General features: G+C 43.0%; 1 protein-coding gene across 3 annotated transcripts in view; it reads left to right on the forward strand.

Moving 5' to 3' along the window:
* Positions 1 to 18149, forward strand: part of NCKAP5 (NCK associated protein 5) — a 487324-nt gene that overhangs the window by 242565 nt on the left and 226610 nt on the right. For 2 of the 3 annotated variants that reach the window (XM_021296523.2, XM_065069581.1), the window contains exon 1: positions 4134 to 4580. The exons of the other annotated variant lie outside the window; for it this stretch is intronic. The gene's annotated coding sequence lies outside the window, so the exon portion shown is untranslated. Of the gene's footprint in view, positions 1 to 4133; positions 4581 to 18149 lie in introns of those variants that run through there. 3 annotated transcript variants of the gene reach the window in all.

Below are 18149 nucleotides of genomic sequence, written 5' to 3' on the forward strand. Positions count from 1 at the left end.
GACACCAGCACCTCTCTGCAGGCGCTGTGTGCCCTGGGCAGCTGCGCAGCCACCCGCGCTGGGTGCTTCCATATTTTGGCAGAAGTGGAGATTAGATCTGTAGCGACGCTTGTCCAGGACGCTCACCTGGTTTTTCCTGTGTAGCTCCAGTGCTGACTGTAATCATGTGAAAGAGCTTGGGCAGGTACTTCACAGCTTTCTCAAAGTTCCCTTTAATTCTGTAGGATTTGGCTGGCTCCTCGTTTACACACGTTGCAGGAGATCCAGCGTGCGCTTCCTATCAGTTCTGCCTGCTGTATGAGCCCTTTTTATGTTGACAAATTATCTTTTCCATTGCTTTATTTCTTAATAAAAGGGCATAATTATCTCTATGGCAACCCATATTCTGCGATATAGTGCATTTGCACATTATATTTTTTTTAATCAGGAGTAAATTCCAACATAATCTGCTGTAGGGAAAATATTGTGCATTTATAGCATAAACCTGTATAAACATTATTGTAATGGGTTCCACTGGGGACAAGGTTTCAAATATAAGGCAGCATTCATCAGATATTAAAGACCTGAGCATATTTTTTTCCTACTTAAATCAGCATAGCTCGGAATTTGCAAACTCTTGCTGATGTAGATATTCCCCTGAGATTTAAAAAAATGAATAAAAACTTGCAAAATACAGACCTCTTAGTTTTATTACCACCTGATTAGCTAAGCAGAGTCTTAAATAAGCAAAAACCAGAAACCTAGATTAATCTCCAGCAAATGCTTAGCAGTAAGGAGTTACTAGCTTTTGCAAGATACTTAGTTTGCTGTAATTTATGTTGCAGAGGGATAAGCCTATCTGCATCCACGTGGTGCCAGAACAGGCAGATGACTGTACGGCTCAGTACTTGAGGAGGTTTGACGTTAGTTTGATGCCACCTCTTTAATTCTTCCCAGTTCAGTTCCTGATAATGCCATAGTAAATCCAATATTGTTTTTCATTCAGCAAATTCTTAGTCCTCTACCAGGCAAGTCGAGAGCCTCTTAAGCCCTTTTGAGAGAAACAAGTACGTACGGTGTTGTTCTTGTAAAGTTTATTGTATTTTTATGGTCTTCCACTCTTCCTGATTGGGGAAGAGAGATCAAATGCAAAGGAAGTACCTGTCTTCCTGCAGAGCCCTCGGAGATCCGTCCACAAACACGGATCAAAGTTGTAAGCATTCTCAGTCCTTCTTTTCTCTAATAACACTGTTATAAATGCTTAAAAACAATAGCCAGATGCTGTCCTTCTCCCAGTGATGGGAACATCAGGATTTCCCTTCACTTCTGTTCTGCCATGTGTAAATGGGCAAATGGCAGCACTTGACCCCTTCTTCAGTCAATTGAAAACATGCAGAATTCTCTTGCAAGATATAAATACTAAATTTCAATTAAGGCGAAAACCATTACAGCATCCTTTTTAGGCTGATCATAACCATCAGCAGAAGGAGCTGATGGGAACAGATGTCGGCACAAGGCAGCAGCCAGACTGTGAGTCTTCCTGTACTCCTTACCGGTCTGTACTGGGAAATACCAACATGGTTATTTGGGACCAGTTTGCTCCGGAACTTCTCCTCGAGCAGCTGATCCATGAAGTGATTTTGCTGCCAGCACAGAGTGCTCAGTGAGTGTCCCCATCAGGTGCCATTGTGCAGCTTGATGTCCCTGAGAAAATGAAAAAATTGCTATACTGAGCAATTACTGCATTTGTCAGTTAAGTTTCTATATTTAAAACGATGGCTATCACTAATGTATATCACTACTGCTATCACCTACTTCATTTTAGTGTTTTGAAGTATGAGCATTGCGTTTTCAGTATCGCTCCAAAGCAATGGTAAGCAAAGACATGAATTTTCTTTGAAGACTACTATATCGTCTTATAAATGTCTATGCTAGATAAAATTGGGCAAGCCTAGGGACAAGAAATAATTAATGATTTGGAATATGTACTTATTGCTGTGTATGAAACTGAGACACTATTAATCTTAAAGAGATACAGAAGAACAGCATCTCAGTTGTCAGTAACAGTACAGCTCGATATGCATAAAAAACACTTTCAAGCTGTAATTATAGCTTTAAATTGTAGATAAATACTGGTTCTTTTAAGTTCTAAATCACTTCTAGTTACAGAGTAGGAGACCAATTCCATTGCTTTTGATTTCAGTGGATGTAAGCCTGGACTTCAAAATAATTAAAGAACTGGCAATACATGTTTTCATTCCCGCAGTCCTGTTTAATCTAACATATCTGTTGAAATCGTTCAATGATTTCACTAGGAATCTGGGAAAGGAGGACTGTGCATAGATGTGGTCTTCAAATAAAAGCTTTCTATGCAATAATTTGTGGTCTAATAGGAAGACCTGTTGACTAGGCTAGCACAGGATTCTAAGATCTGCAGAATCACACTTATGAAAGGATCGTGATAATATTGGTGATTTTACTGCATCTTGAATACCAGTTGCAGTTCTGGTCCCCCATTTCAGAAAAGGTGCAACAGTAGTGGAAAAGTTCGGAAAGAGGGCAGAAAAGGGTAATCAAAAGCAGGAGATGGCTTCATTTATGGGACAACTGGGACTCCTGAGTCTGAAAAAGCAGTAACTTAGGCAGGGGAATGACAGCTAAAAACGTGAGTAGCATGGAGAGCAGCAAATTGCTGCTTCTTTCAACGCAGGAAATACAGGACATGGTTGCAACTAACAGGTGGCATATAGAAAAACAAATGAAAGGAAGAGATTTTTCATGCAGCATGTAAGCAACGTTCTGAGCATCTGCAAGAGTGTATCGTAGATTTTAAAAGCACACCTGGGTTCAGCTGGAGACTGGAAGAGATCTAGTGAGATGTACTAAACACAGAGAGGGCTTGGGATGTCCCTGAGCTCCAGCAAAGTGTTGTACCTTTCTCTGGACATTGAGGTTTGCCCTTGTTAGAGAAATGATCCTGAGCTACACAGACCTTTTGGGCAGATCCAGTGTAACCACCCTTAAGTTACCCAGGCATCAAAAACCATTTAGCTTTTGCAGTTTTAATCACTAATTATAAAGGAATCTGGATACGTGATTTAGGTTGACTGTGCAAGCAACAGGCATTATAATGTGATTATATTTTATTGGGATGTTATCATTTCTATTTAAACAGAAAATTAACATATTTTAAACTCAGTAATGAAAATTAGTTCTTAGGAGAGTTGCTCAAAGTGTTTCCCTGCACAACAAAGCAATTAAACACATCAGTAGACATTACTTCAGTACTACGTGACTGCTACAGGATCATGGTTTAAACAATGAAACCCTGTTCTAACGGAGAATAAGAATCCATTTAGAGACCCCAAATTCTACTGCATTTGGAGAATCTGACCTTTTATCTGCCATTCTGCCTAGTTCCCTTCTCACGCTTCATTGCAGCTTTATTTCATGGGGGTTTTGTAGTATTTAAGAACATCACTGTATCATTTACTCGGACTTGCAACATAGTATAGGCTTTATACTTGACCCAATTACACTCAAACCCAAGGACTTTGGCCCAGGACTCTAGGACAGCCCTCAGAAAACTGAGCCATTGTGCCTCACCAGGAGAGACCGAGGTCCTGTGTGAGCCGCTGTCATGGAAAGGACACTGTGACAGATTCAAATAATTTTGGAGGTTCCCATTCTGTACTAGACAAAAGGAATGCCATTAACACACCTGCCTGCTGGTTTATCTAACACGCCATGGTCATGCATGTGGCTGCAAAGATTTTCTTAGTATCACCACAGGAAGACGTTCCTTCTCGAAAACACACAGTTTTCAGCTACAGCCAATCTGTTCAGTAAAATCCAGGTGTTATTTCTGGTGGTATATTTAATCCCAGTGATTTATTCATTCTTGAGAGCATATTACTCCTCTGCTCAGAAACCTCCACATTCAAAATCCAGCAAAACTCCTGCCACCTTCAGTTTTGAAGCTTTATTTCACTAGTATTTATTCTCATTTCTCATTCTCAGATACAGCTCTACCCTTTAATTTTTGCCTCAGCATAATGAGGAGTTACTTTGTACCTTGTGTTGCTTGCAGACTCTTCACTCCAGCATACCCAGCTGTCTCGTTTGTATCATTTCAGGTTTTCTCACTTTGTTTTCAAGACCACTATCTCACATGTTCTCTAATTAAACCAGAAAATACTGCCTGAGCTCTTGCTCATTCTGCACTTAGGTTCTCTTAAGTGGATTGTAGCTAGAAATGACCTGATCACATTGAAAAATAACACCAGTGTGATCTACTGTAACTGGGAAAACTGTTTGACTTGCAATTTATTGACTGCCAGGTGACAAAGCTATCAGCGATTCTTTATCCATTAAACACGAGGTCTTAAAAGCATGCCGTGCACGCCTGTGACTCTCCATCCACCTGAAGTCTTGTAACCCCGTGTCGCACAGCCGGGCCCCAGCAGCCTTGCGGGGCGACCTCTCCGGGCAGAGCCGCGGCCACTCAGCGCTCCCCGGGTCACCCCGGGCCGGGCGGCTCTGCAGCGCCGAGAGCCATCGCTCGCAGGCTCCGAAAGCAACCGAGGTGGCATCACCCTGAGGTGAGCTTTTCATTCCGGGCTATGCACAGCGAGGCCTTTTTCCCGCTCACACCGGCCAAGGGCGGCCTGAGGGCAGCTGCCCCGAGCCCGCCGGGAGGACGCTGCGCGGCGCCCGCCCCCGGCCGCCCCGTCCCTGGGCAGCTCCCGCCGGCCGCCCCCAGCCCGGGGGACCCCGGCGGTCCCGCCGCCGCACACAATGGCCGCCCCCGCCCGGCCCGCCCCCCCCCCGCCGCGGCGAGCCCCTGCTGCCGGCGCAGATTTGCGGGAGCCATTCAGTTGCGACCGATTGCGATCGCGGCAGATGGGCTGGATCTGACAGCCCCGCTCCTCCGCGGGGCCGGGGGCGGAGGGTCCCGGCCGCCGCGCTCCCCGCCCCGCCGAAAGTGCCACCCCGGGCGCCCGCCCGCCCTCCCCAGGCACATGTTACGCGTCCCGCGGCTGCGACGGGAGCGGGAGAAGCCGCCGCGGCGGAACAAAGCGGAAGAGGCGAGCGGCGGCGGGGCGGCCGGCCCGGGGAGCGGCAGCCGCTCTGCCCAGGCGGGGGGCGGCAGCGGGGGGCTCCCCGGCCCGCCGGGACGCGCTGCCCCCACCCGCCGCAGCATGCTCCACCGCCGAGCAGGTAAGGAGCCGCCCGCGCCTCCCTTCCCTCACCTGCCCGCCGCGCCTCCTGCCCGCCCCGCCGCCGCCGTCTCCTCCCCTTCCCCGGCTCCCCCTCGCCGGCCCCGGCGGCGCCTGCCGCTCCCCCGCCCGGGGGGCGCGGAGCTGCGCGGGGACGGGCGCGGCCCGCGGGCGGGGGGAGGCACCTGCCGCCGCTCCCCGCCGCCGGCCCGGCCTCCTCCCCGCCCCGCCAGCCACGTAGCCCGGGGCGGCCGCGCCCGCCGCAGCGCTGTGTGGAAGGCCGGGTGCCCTGCGGCGCCGACCGGCCGCCCTCCGCGCCTGCAGAGCTGCCTTCGGGCCGGAGGAGCCTCAAAACGCCTCGGCCGCGGAGAGCCGGCTCCCCGGGGCAGCCACCCGCGCTGATCCCCCGGGCGGCCGCCCCGGAGCCCCGCACCGCGCCTGTGCGCGCCCGGCCCCGCCGCGGGGTTCTGCCCCTCCTCGGCTGGGGAGAACGTGCAGTCCGCCTTTTTTCCTCCGTTTTCAATCTTGTGGCGCAGGGAGGGAAGCTGGTGGTGTCAGCATTGGAGCCCTGTTGCTTCAGAGGCTGCAGGTTTTCTTGTGAGCCTGGCAGGAGCATCCTAACGAGCTTTATTTCTTTTTTTAATTTTCATTCCTGTTTGTTCAAAGATTGAGTCCTCCACATTGTACAAATCACCAGGGGGAGATTGTACTAATGGGAGAAGTACATTAGGCAGAAAAGAGGTCTTTTTGAAATGAGTTCGAGTTAAAATACACAAAGCCATAGGGTGTAAAGTAAATGCAGAGTGCTGAGTGACCCACTGCTGTCTGATCAGGCTTTCAGTTGTTGATTCTGGTGGCTTTAGTAGCGTGTTAGACCTACTGCCTATCTTCTGAGATTGGTTTACCCAGAAAATGACTGAAATAAGGTAGAGTAAGTGTGATTTGGCCTTGGATTTTCCTTCAAGAAAAAGCAGAGCCCTATAAATATTACATTGTTGCTAACTTCATGTATGTACAATTCTTTTTCTCCACATAATAATATAAAATTGACTCCTGAATTGAAATGATTTATAAACATCCACTGTAAATTTTTACGTCCCTTAAAAGTTGATATTCCAGATAAACCCCTTGTTTATCAGTAGAAAGTTTTTAGCAAGTGAAGTAACATTAAATAGACAAGTGATTTACATCTGAGGATTGAGTGTATACATTACTGGATTGCAGATAAGCTATGTAAGTAAACAGAGTGCAGTGCTCTGTTATTGGGCACGACTATGGAGATATCATGGGACTTTTTTTGCTAGTTAATAGCATAAGGCTTCGTGGGAACTGTTTGATCTGCAGGACTTTTGCTTGGCAGTAGTTTACTTAAGGTTATTACACTCTGTTTGGGGACTTGTATTTGCTAGTCATTATTGCATTCTTAGCTCCAGGCTTCCCGGAGTTACAGGTTAGTAGGTCAATAAAAATTGTGCTGAAATGCTGGGATGGGCAGGCTAGATTTTTAAATGTGGTTGGGGAACAACTAGGCAGTAATGGGAATGCTAAGGAATTATTTTCTGTGAACTTTGATGGTGGTCATTGGTGATGGACCAAACATGCTTTTTTTTGCCTGAAATACCAAAAATGTTTTCCCAGTTCTTGTTAAAAGAAGAAACAGATCACGTCAGCTAAATATACAGTATTCCCTTTTAGGATAAAGAGACCCGTACCCTTATTTACCATGCCTTAGGCCCTTTGCTGGTGAACACCAGGATTAGTGCTGCTGGCAGTAGATGAGGCTTTGCCAGTAGCAAGGGTAAAAATATTATCAGGTCTCTGCTGCTGTAGATTTACATGTTTCTTTCAAAACTTGAAATTCACTGTGCTGTGCAGGGGAACAGCATGAAAAAGTACATGATAAGATTGCTATTGGGTTAAAAATACTCTAATAAAATTTTGAGTCACGCAGGTTAAGGTGGTCCCACAACTGGTTGTGACCCAGCGGGTTTGAGAGGTGCAGAACAGCAGCCTGAGCCGGACTCTGTGCTGCCCTTCTCTGAAGCCCCCACTCATTCCCAGAGCGGCTCTAATCTCCGGTCCACCAAATCCTGGAGCCTGGTGATTGACTGTGTACATGGAGCGGTTCCATTCATGTCACAGCGTACAATTTACGCAGTTAAAGAGAGCCATATGGTGTCACCCCCCCAGCGCAGCGGTGTGCTGATCATTCAGGATGAATTGGAAGGTCAGTGCTGAGCTCTGATGGAAAAATGAAAAAAACCCCAAAACTTCAGAATGTTTTCAGTTATCTCTCGTGTAGTTCCTCTTTCACTGGACATTGCAGACAGGAACATTATACCCTTCAGCTACTATATCCCATTATATCTTGTATTTTTTGACTTTTTCAATCTGGTCTCTTTGTACCTTAGTGGTGTTAGAGAGTTTCCTAGGAAGGTTATTCTGACCAGCTTTTTCTTACCTGCATCGTTGCTGTTAATTGCCTGTAGCACTTAACAATTTTTTCTTGCTGGAGTGAAGTATAGGTGTATGCTGCGTAGGTATTTGGCGTGGCCTTCCTTTTTAAGCAAAGAACCTCCCTTTCTGTAATAATTATTTAATGGTTAACTTCACTTCTGTGCTGTGTAAGGTTAGTTACAACTGTTGTAGAGCATTACTGCTGCACCTCTGCTTGACTCAGCCAGATAAATCCCTACACAGCAGCAGCAGCCAGGTGTTATGCATAAATCCACTTCTAACACTGATTAATTTTCCATTTAAGACCCTGATTTTGCAACCAGTTAAACACCTGTTTAACCTTAGTTACACCATTGAAATAGGCTACTCTGCGTGTAAATTTAAGCATGAGTGTAGTTGTTCACAGGATTAAAGCTTGCAAAGAGGTGCTGTACAAAACCCAAAACACCCCAATCCCCTTTTGCTCTGCTCCTGTTCTTGGGAGTTACGGTAGGTAGCTGCCATTAGTTTGGTTCTCATTTAAAATGTAGCTGCATAGTGAGATGGAGCTGGCTTGAGACTGGTATTTTAGCAGCCAGAATTGTGTTTCTGCTCTTGGTTTATGGTTCTCTGGAGGTGTGAGGCTGCTCTTTGCACCAGAAGCTGCCCCATGGTGAAGCTGAACTTGTCAGAGCACTGATGCAAAATTGCCACTGCTCAGAAGTCAGATGATGCAAATGGCAGTTTTAATAACATTCATGTAAAAACATCAACCAGAAGCCTGGTAGGTTTTGCAGTTATGCTTCCATTTCTGAAGAAGGTCTGGAGGGATTACTACAGCAAAATGCTCTTTATTGTTTGTAACTCTTGGATATTTAGATCTCATTTACATTGTGTAATGGAAGCTCCTAGGAATGAGCAAAGAATTGGTGATATTAGGTGGTGGATACAGAACCAAGCTGATGTGGATGGTATAAAAAAAAGAAATCAGACAAGTTCATTCTTTTTTTGTTTGAAAATATATTCGAATGATTTAAACATGAAGAGGAAGACTGGGTGTTCTGCTAGAAAGACTTGTATATGCAAAATTCTTCTAAAAGTCACAGACCCTGGAGTTCTCTAGGTCTTTGAGAATTTATTTTTCTTTTGTACTTATCCCTTGAAATGAAAATGGGAAGGTTTTTTCAGAAGGAGAAAATCTTTAAAATACAGCAATTAATGGCTCACAAAGGAGAGTCAAGTATCTCTTCTGCTGTGGCGTGTGCACTGGCTGTTCACACCTGAAACATGAATTATTCCTCAGAGTAATCAGAATGCAAGTGTGATCAGGAAGGAAAAACCAAGACATGGAAAAAAAAGTTTGAAATATCCCAGAAACAAAGTTTTCAGCACTGCTCTATGCTGTGAAAGAACAAAAACAATCCATCTTCTTTTCCATATCTCTCTCTTCTAAGGATTTCTCTTAATTCTGTGTGGTTCTGAGTATCTGAGCCAAACATTTACCTGTTGCTTTCCCTGTGCATCTTTGTTCAATCTTTTAATAACTTCCCTTGCATTGTGTATAAGCCCGTTTAAATAGACTCTTGGCTCCTGGTGCCCTGTGTTGTTCTAAATAGACAATACAGCTGCTCTCTCATTATGTTCACTTGAATCCTTAAGACTTTTCAGTTTTTCTCTGTGCCAAGAGTTTGCCTATGCTGTTGGTCTAAGCAACTGCAGGAAGCTAAAATCTTCATCCCATTGTATATTTTCTGATAACCATGTTACTTGTGCCCGAGTACACCGCTTCCTTATTCTCAGCAGTTCTTTTTCCTGAAGATGAACTATATGCTTTAAGCTTTTAGAATGATTCCAGATTTTATTGCCGTAAGCACAGCCATTTCTGTGGCAATAGAAGTTGTCCTTTTTAGAACTTTTCTGCCCTTTCCCTTTCTCCTTCTTTGAATGAATTGCCTGTGTACCTCTTCTTCATGCCCGCTGTCAATGTCTGCGTTACATGGTGTGTTTCTAATCTTGGGTATAAAAGCCAATCTGCAGTTTGTAAGATGATGACCCTGCTGACTGACTGCAGCTATATCCTTAATAAAAACATAACTGTGTAAAATGCAATAAGCGGAAAGTGTAAACCAAACCCAGTGCCATAAATGCATCTTTCTGTTGACTTTGGTTGTAATCCAAAGCTACCAACTGTGTACTCAACTATGTACTCAACATGTGGAATGTCTTGGCCTTCTTGACATCTGCAGTAAAGTGATTCCTGGTGGCTACTGAAAATGAGATTAAGCCATAATAATTCCTGTTGGTGTTAATGGTAATCTGACATGCCAACTTTCAAACAATTTACTACGTATAAAATATATTTTCATGTAAATAGCACATGTGGTAATACAGGGCACTGCTGGGAATGCCTCTGGTATCTAAGCCTTAGATGGGTATTTGTAGTTCATTAAGTAGGAGTAATTTACTCTGTTTTTCACTGCAGGATGCTCTCCCATGTAACATTGACTTTACTACTACTACTGCTATAGGCAGCAGTCTCTTGTAGGTGAGTAAGTTAGTATCAGTGTCCAGTTGTCATTTTCAGAGTTACTTAAAATGAGGAATTACAGTATATGCTGCTATGGTTTGATTTTTAATGCTCATTCTTATTAAAATAAGCTATTTACATTTGCATTGGCATTGAAGTAGAGGCCTAGCCAAGGACTCAAGAGGTGCATCAGTATTATCGATTGACACGGCACAAATAAGAAAAGAACTTGATTATTTGGTGTGATCTTTTGTGGGTCCAGGACCACACCTCTTCTTTATCTCCCAGTGGGCCCTATAAGTTGTACCAGCTGCTGGTCCTGGGCATATGCCAGAGGGTCGACTGCTGGGGACCTGGTGTCTACGTTACACCTGGGGTACTCTGGTTGTTGTCCTGGTGCACAGCAGTGGGAGGGAATCTACAGTCTCATGAATGGTGTGCTCAAGACCTTAATTGTTGATGCAAGACAAATTTTCAGCTAAAAAGTATCCCTCAGCACATTAAGTTACCACTGGCAATGCACATAGTGGATTAAAATATGATCAGAAAGAATGTGGCCCCAAAACCCTGCAATGTACATATGAAACAAAGGTCAGCAAGTGATCAGAGAAGTAGACTGCAGAGTACAAGGAAAAGTGAGGAAACACTGGTCAGAGAGCAGATTTCCTTTGAAATCAAGACCTCTGTTCTCTGACGTTCTCACAAGATGAGGTGTCTGAAGAGTTACTTCAAAACTGCTATGACTGGCCATGGCTGCCATCGGTCTGTATCAGACCTTTAGGTATCAGTAGCCTACAAATGTTGGTGTCTCCAGACTTGTGAGCATGGTCTGCCGCTGGCCAAGCTCTGCATCGGAAAACCACAAACTCCCAAAACATCCCAGGGTTTCCAGCTCTGGACTCCATGGTTTGAGCCAGGATTTGTGGGCCTTCCTGGTTCCCTGATGAGGAACTGGGGCTTGGTTCTTGGAGTCGAGTCGCACAAGAGGGTTGAATGCTCATTCTGTTTATTTGCTAGGAAAGACATGGATAAAAAGCGTGAGGATGAGTGGCAGTCTGGACTGTGTTCAGTGATCCCAGAGAATGAAGTAGGACCAAGGATGACTCTGTTTTGTTTTTGTTTTGTTTTAAGCCAGAAAAGACGTTAATAGACCTATGTGGTAAGGAACAGGAACCAGGGCCAGAAGAACACTAAGGAAGAGTAAGGCAGATGATGTGAGTGGGTGAGAGGATGGACTGGGAGATCAACACCATCTTGGCAGGGGAAAAGAAAATGGCCTTGTTGGATTTTGGTTTAGTTCTTCTTGGAAGAAAAGAGTGAAGTTGTGTTCAGGAGGAGAACTGCGGATTTGCATGAATACTTAACTGCAAAGGGATATTCTATTGGGTTTGAAAAGCTGTGTTAGGAAAGTGTCAGAACTAAATGAACAAGAAAAAAAATTGCAGTGGAACAGGTTGTCAGGTCTTGAGGGTTGTGACACAGGTGTTACGAAGTGTGAAGTCACAAATGGAGAAAGATACTGGGATCTGCAACACCATAAGGATGGAACCCAAGTTGTAGAACTGGAAGAGAGCAAGTGTGGTATCTCTGATTTTACTGGGGCTTGTTTTCTGGAGTCAAGACACTTGATTCAAAGAAAGGATTACATTTTTCATAGCTAGTTAAAAATAGTTTTGATAAAAGCTAATGCTCTAACTCATTGGTTTAGGATGCACGTAACATAAAGCAAAGGATGGCAGTGGTCTCTGATGGATTCACTTCATAGAATAATGAAAACATGCTTGAGTACTTATTGTGCATTTTGTTTGCTGATTGTGGGTTTTGTGTTAGGGTTAAGGCTGGATAGGTTGGAACGTAGCATTATGTGCGTATCTCTCCCTTGTCACATAAAGGCTTTTCTAAGAAAGATATTTATAGCAATACTTAGATAAATATTATTATAGTCTGGATTGATCTCCTTAACATCTTTACTTGGCAGTAGCATAGCTGTGATAGTATTAAGGATGGTAAGACAAGGTTTTCAGTCATGAGTGTTTCTTATGAGATTAACAACAGGAAAAGAATTCAGGCTTTTGGCACATAAGCCCTATTGTCTGTCCTTTTGATTCTGTTAATCTTCTCTCTTTTATGATGGTGACATGGTCCACATATTTTTGAGTCAGATCCAAGTTGGTTGAAACATAACCTGGTTTGTTTAGTAGTAGCAGGATCAAACCTCAGTGTGAGGCACATAATAATAAATAGTTCTGTTGTGTTTTGCTACGATCTTTTGCTGATAAATCTATGCAAGGGTAATACATAAATTAATGAGAACTATTGTTAGATGTGAAATATAACCCATAGTTCCAGTCAGGCATGGATTTATTGATGGCACCAAGGGGATCTAAGCATGACATGACCCTCTTCCCTCCAGTCCCCCAGTCAATATGTCAGATGCAGAGCTCCTACACGACAGGATGAAATCACAGTTCTACAGCCGGGTGTCTGCACCCTCTTTCTATTCGAGTCAGTGTTGGATTTCTCTCTGCCTTCAGAAAACTTGTCTGTTTTTTTCTTTTAACAGCCATATTACAGAATATCCCATAAGCGAGGTCTGGGTAGGAAATGTTAAAGCTCCTTTCCCATATGGTGAGACGAGCAGTCAACCAGTGAAACAATTTGGATTAAGACTACATTCAAGGTCTTAATTTTTTTCTTTGACTGTCTGATACATGGTGCAACTAAATACACATCTCTGAGAGACTACTTTATAGAGGAAGCTGCTCGACACAGCGCTAATTTATTAAAAAGAAGGAATGGACATTAATTGCTAGATCTTTAATAAATACAGCTCAAAGATCTTCTTTCCTCTAGTAAGACAAAGAAGCTTTCATCTGTGAAAAATCAAGATTGGTGAGGGTTGTGGCTAAGGTTACAAAGAGACAGACTGGGATGGCCAGTAAGTATTATATGGTGTGGGCTTTCCCTGGGGCTGTGGCACCTCTCCCTGCCCACCCCAAAGGGATGGCTGTGCCCCCGAACGAGGGACCTGCAGGGGTCATTGTTTGATCGTTAGTTGTGAATGAGAGAAAACACAGCAACAAATGTGATCTTGACCTACTTTGATATTTATAATAATCCCTGTGGGTTTAGTGGTCTGAAAATAGCATGCTTGGCTTCAATTTAAAATGAGTTGGCCAGCATAGTGGTTGCTTTAGAGAAGTGTATCTCCAGCGGGCAAAGTGGAGCTCTGTCAGCACAGGGCTGCTGCGAATCCCGCCTGCCTGTGCACGAGCTCTTACAAGCAGAGCCCCTTGAGGTAAGGAGAGGGTGAAATGCAACTTCTCTGTGGAAGCAGCAGGATGGAGATCTAGACATCCATGAATAATGGTGGTTGTAATCTGTGAGCTAAATTGAACTTTAAAGTTTTGTAGGTATCCTGTAGTTTTGGCACATGCTTTGCTTTGTAGTTATCTTCTGCCAATAGGCATAGTCTCTTTTGAATATAACTATAATCGGATTTGTGGATGCTCAGTGGTTACCTGGATAATTGGCCAACAGCCAGCCCTGTTGTCTTATGGTACGTTAGCCTGGGATTCATACACTGCTGTTTGTTTTTTGTAGTACACTTCAAAGTACCAACATTGCCAGCCAGATCTTTTAAGATGTTGCATTTCCATGGCCCCCAGTAGACCCACGCACAACTAGTGTCATGTGGCACTGGGGAGAATTTGGCTCTTGACGGAACATAAACCTGATCTGCATAATTCCGTCCTGCCTGGGTAGTCTCCATAAGCCGTTTAAATAAGAATTGCTGTGTGGGCAGAAGAAGTTTTCTGGAAAAACTGAAGAAAGGTATTGTAAGTACTGCAGTGTTGCAAAGTCATATGGTTGTGAAATACCAACCTATGCAATGATGGAAATGTCTGTCTACTTGAGATATATGCATAGTCTGGCTTTCTTCCTTGTAGGTAACTTTCTTAATGACTGAGATATCTCACTATCTTTTGAACACCATTCTGGATGAAAGGCACATTTCTTCAAAAGTTCGAGTGCCTCATTAGTGACCTGTGATTGCTGTTCTACGGGAACTTTGCAGGGGCTGGTAATGGGAGTTGCTGCATGCATTTGCAATAGTTAGCCTCTGGCTCATCTTTGTCTTACCTTTTGAGAGAAAACCTTTCATAATCTCCCAGCATTCATAAAAAAATATGATTTTTGTCAGATTGTATTAGAAATCACAGCTTTTGTTCAGGCTAACTGTATGGGATAAAACCCTTACAAAAGGGTAGGAGTTTCAGTTAGTGGAATGTGACAGTTAAGTAAGACTAGAGATTTCCTCTTTGGCTGCAAGAATTTACCTGAGGATAAAACGAAATTATTTCTATCATAATAATTAACAAAATCTTTTCTATTAAAAAATGGAAAATTTGCACATTGATCTTTTAGTTTTAGTTTGACATGTTTTATACTTTTTATAACAGATTATAGTAATAATTATCAATATGAGCAGAGTTTGTAAGGCTCTGCATTATCTGTGTCTGTAATAGTAGTATAATGTTAAATCAGCTTTGCTCCCAACAAAATCAATGAATATTTTGCTCTAGCTGATATGTGGCAATGTTGTAGAGGTTGACAATTAAGACTCATGCCACTGACTAACCCACTGAAAGTAGCATTTTGATTTTTGTGTGTGTGTGTTGTACTGGGATGAAGGCCAGTTGGCCTCTAAAGATAGTTTCCATAGCTACTGTCCTACAGAGAAAGAAAATGCTGCCACAGCATTTTTCCCTTGGACCTTTATAGTTTTTATGCAAGCTGTCAAGACAATTAATTTTCATCAGATGTATTGGTTATTAGATGTTGAAAGCAGGGGGGCATGGTGGGTACATAGGATGAAAAAGAGCATTAAAGTAAGTAAAACATCAAGAGATTTCTTTATGTACACAATATGAATGCATTTCAGATATACAAAATCCCATTACTGCAGCATCTGATGTGCTAGAATGCTATCTACGCTCGAAAGACGAGGTCCTGAAACTGCTCAACTTTATTTCTGAGACTAAGCAAGCTTGGCCATGACTTCCACCATTGCTTCTTGTTGGATGTTGTGATCTAGATTTTTAATTCCTTTTAAAAATGAGATGGAAAAAAATCCCTGCCGGTTAGAAAAAGCCTCAAACTTTCACTGGTTTAAAATAAAAACAATTTTTTGTACCTCTTGTGTACAGAAGAGCATAAAAGGGGCAGCAGATACTACAACAGTATGTTATGTAAAAACAAGCATTGAGTATGGGATGATTTTCTGAGGTTAGCATGGCTGATGTCTTCATTTCACTCTGCAATGAGGCTTCAGGGCACGCCGTTTGGAGCTGGAGCTGGTTCTGGGAGTCATTAACATGTGCTTGTATTGCCAGCTCAAACTGCACATTTCCCGTAGATCACTGAGGCAGAAATAAGTATTTGAGTACTCAGATCGTCATATTTGAGCAATTTGTGTAAATTTATGATGCCTTTTCTCATTTTCTCAATGTAAAATAACAGAAGAGGCTCTGTCTGCTGTCTGTGGTTATGGATCCAGTGGCTGTTACCGCGTTTCCAGACAGCTCTTGTGTTCTAACTTCTTCAGAGCTTTTAATGTTGGATCTCACTCCCAGTCTTTTGCTGTTCTGGGATGGCAAGGGATGGTACACCAATGTTACTAAATGGCTTTAGCTGTAATTTTTGACTTCATGGTTGAACCAAGTTTGCTTAGGAGGACATCACCAAAATATGAATTCGAATTGGTGAAAACTTGTTGGCTTCAGTAGTGTAGCAGTACTAGTGACAAAGCACTGTGCTTTGGGAACTAGAGGAAGAAAATGTGGAGGAAATAAAACGTAGGTGTAGAGAGGATGGGTGTCAGGGGTACAGCTGAGTAGGCGAACACGTGGCCCTGTCCTCCACTGTGGCCTTTTGATGGTTGGTCAGTGAACTCCGTGAAGAATGCACTGACCATTGAGGAAGGAGCAGATTTATAACTAAAACTGCAAAGCTCCAGTCACTGTGTGATGGTGGCTGGAGGCCTCTACCAAAAAGGAGATGAATAAACTAAAAGTCTGAAGGTTCAGAGGGGTGTTTTGCTTTGTGGCAGTGAGAGCATTTTTCTTCCCTTTCCTCTCTGGTAAATCCCTACCAGTCTGATTTTTTTGGCCGGCCAGCAAGGCACTAGCAAAAGAGATTTTTACAGGCCCGAGGTCTGGTGGGAGGGTGGATTTCTCACCGATAGCCTCACACCGTAGGATTAACTTTGATCAGACCGGCTTGCTGAACATCCGCCTGGACTAAAGTTTAGTGAGTTCAAACAGGAGGAGTGCACCCGTCATGTATGCTGACTGAAATAATTTTGAATTTCACAAGTAGCTGTATAAGAATTTAACGCACTGGGATGTTGTATTGGTGCCAAGTGAGAACTTTGTAATCAGGGGCCAGTGGAAGATCTGCTGATGCAAATCCTCACCTTCATGGGCAGAGCCGGCAAGACTTACTATGTCTTACTTATTTGTTCTCACTGACAGTGTTTCATTAAGGGATGAATTTGTGGCTATTTTGTGCAGACTAAAATCCTAGTATTTCACTCCCGTGTGAAATTAGATGATAACAGCTTTCAGTGTCAACTGTGCAGCTGCAAATGTACAGTGATGAGCAGGTACTGATTTTATTGTAAGGAATAATATGCAATCTGAAAGCATATGGGTTTTTTCTGCTTCACTAAAAAAATCCTTAACATGTCTTCTAGATAACCTCCAAATGATAAACATAACTAATTAAGGCAATATCTTGTTAAGAAAAATATGTCAACATGGAAGCATCTTAGTGTATCAAAAAAAGGTGCTTTTTCTTGGAGCATGATGAAAAGGAGAACGATTCTCTTCTGCTTTGGGGACTTTCAGAAGGGAAAGCAAAACCAAACTTCTCTTAGATACTGATCCTCTAAGTTGGAAAAACTCTGAACACCCGTGTAGCAGCTTAGGCCTTTCATAACATATATTCTGTATAGAAAAGTACTTTCAGTTCTTTTTGCACTCTTGTAAAATGCTGCTCAGGGCCACTGTTACAATTTTGCTGATGAATCAAGGAGATTGCTGCTGTTGACTTTGTCTAAAAAATCGCTAAGTATTGGTGGTGTATGTTAAAGTGGGTGCCTATATCAGCTTTACCCACATCCCATGAGTTCAAGGTTTATATGTACCTTAGGTTTAAGCAGCAAAAATTCAAAATGCCCATCTGTGTGCTTTCTGTCAGCTGTTTTGGTCTTGTATAAACTAAAGGCATGGCCATGTAATGATGTATGAGATTCACCTACAAAATTTATCACCAGTTTTATGTATTGCTGTTTTTCTTCCTCCTCTATTAACATGGACACTTAAAGTGCGGTTCTAGTTTTATGAGCTCCAATATCAAAATAACTTAAAATCAAGATTAGGCTCACTTACTTAATTGACAAATGCTCTTGACTGGGTTTATTTGCTTGGCATAGATTTTGGCTGGGGAATTAAATTTTGAAATAATCAATACCTGGATTTGCAACTGACATTTTCCTGGTTCTGTAAATGAGGTAATACTTGTGGTGATGCTATGTGAGCACCGTGTGTGATTTTTATTTTGCTTCCTACTAAAGGTGATGTGGTGATGTGTATAAGTGGTGATGAGTGTAAGTCGTCATTTCAGAGCACATTTCATTACCCAGATACAATGCTGGAATCTTTCTGCTGTGAAAAGTGGTAAGGAACTTTATTCAAGCATCAAATTGGTTTCAAAACATGCTATTTATTGTGGAAACTGAAGAAATGCAGATTTATTGGAGTATCTAGTTGACGTTTGAACTGCTGAAAATCTTCGTACATTAGTTAATATTTTAGGTATTTCTTAATACACACTTGATGTTTAGAAATGCCTCAACGCTAACACATCATAATCCTTATTTTTTAAATTACTTGTTTGTTTGCTGAAGTTGAACTTCCATTGAA

The sequence above is a fragment of the Columba livia genome, chromosome 7 (assembly GCF_036013475.1).
Source record: "Columba livia isolate bColLiv1 breed racing homer chromosome 7, bColLiv1.pat.W.v2, whole genome shotgun sequence".
In the NCBI taxonomy this organism is placed as follows: domain Eukaryota; kingdom Metazoa; phylum Chordata; class Aves; order Columbiformes; family Columbidae; genus Columba; species Columba livia.